Consider the following 837-nt stretch of genomic DNA (forward strand, 5'->3'; position numbering starts at 1 on the left):
CGCCATGACACGAGAAGCGCCTTCGTTGTTCACGCAGACACCGATGGTCACCTCCCGAAGTGGTCCCAGGCCTCCATCATAAAGCAAGGCCTGGTCCCACGACAAAGGAAGATGGTAGAAGCGGCGTTCATTCATACAACTAACAACATCAACACCGCTACAGGGAGCCATGAACTAAACAAGGTCGTCGCCCACCTGATTACTGACGTGACCTGATCACCCAGTAATTGTATATATATACTCCTCTATGTACCTCATGTACCTCTCCTGTGGTGTGCAGGGAGAGATCACCCAATTGGCGAGGCATTATTGTCACTCGGCGTGATCCTCCAGAGCTAAAGCCTCTAGACTTGAGCTTGATTACGATATTATTTGACAACAAACTACACAGAGAGCTCCGCCAATTTCTCGTGGTTCGCCGCGACAATTGGCCAGGCCTTCTCTTGTAGTAAGTGCCCCACTACCGCTCCCTTGGAGAGCGAGGTTTCAAACCAGGTCTGGACCCTCTGGTCCTGGACACAGTTTGTGGCCACGCACCAAGGGCGTCTTTTCGGTGTCTTACTCTTGCCCTCTCTTTCTGATTTCCTGGTGCAGCCTGGGCCTGCGGGAAACGTTGATTTCCAACATTCGCCTGGGCTGCGGTGACGTGATCACACCCCCCTTGTAGCAGGATTGGGGTGCAGAGCGTTTACCACACCAAAACTCCAAGTTCAGCCCACCCAGGGGGATCTCCTGTCCTGTGGTGCTGAAGGGTCGAGTGTAGGGACCAGAGCTTTTTGTGAGGCCCTTCTTCAGACCTCACCCAGAGAGGAGGTATAAAGATAACCCCCGAAAGGG

This window comes from Penaeus vannamei, chromosome 19 (assembly GCF_042767895.1).
Source record: "Penaeus vannamei isolate JL-2024 chromosome 19, ASM4276789v1, whole genome shotgun sequence".
NCBI classification, from domain to species: Eukaryota; Metazoa; Arthropoda; class Malacostraca; order Decapoda; family Penaeidae; genus Penaeus; species Penaeus vannamei.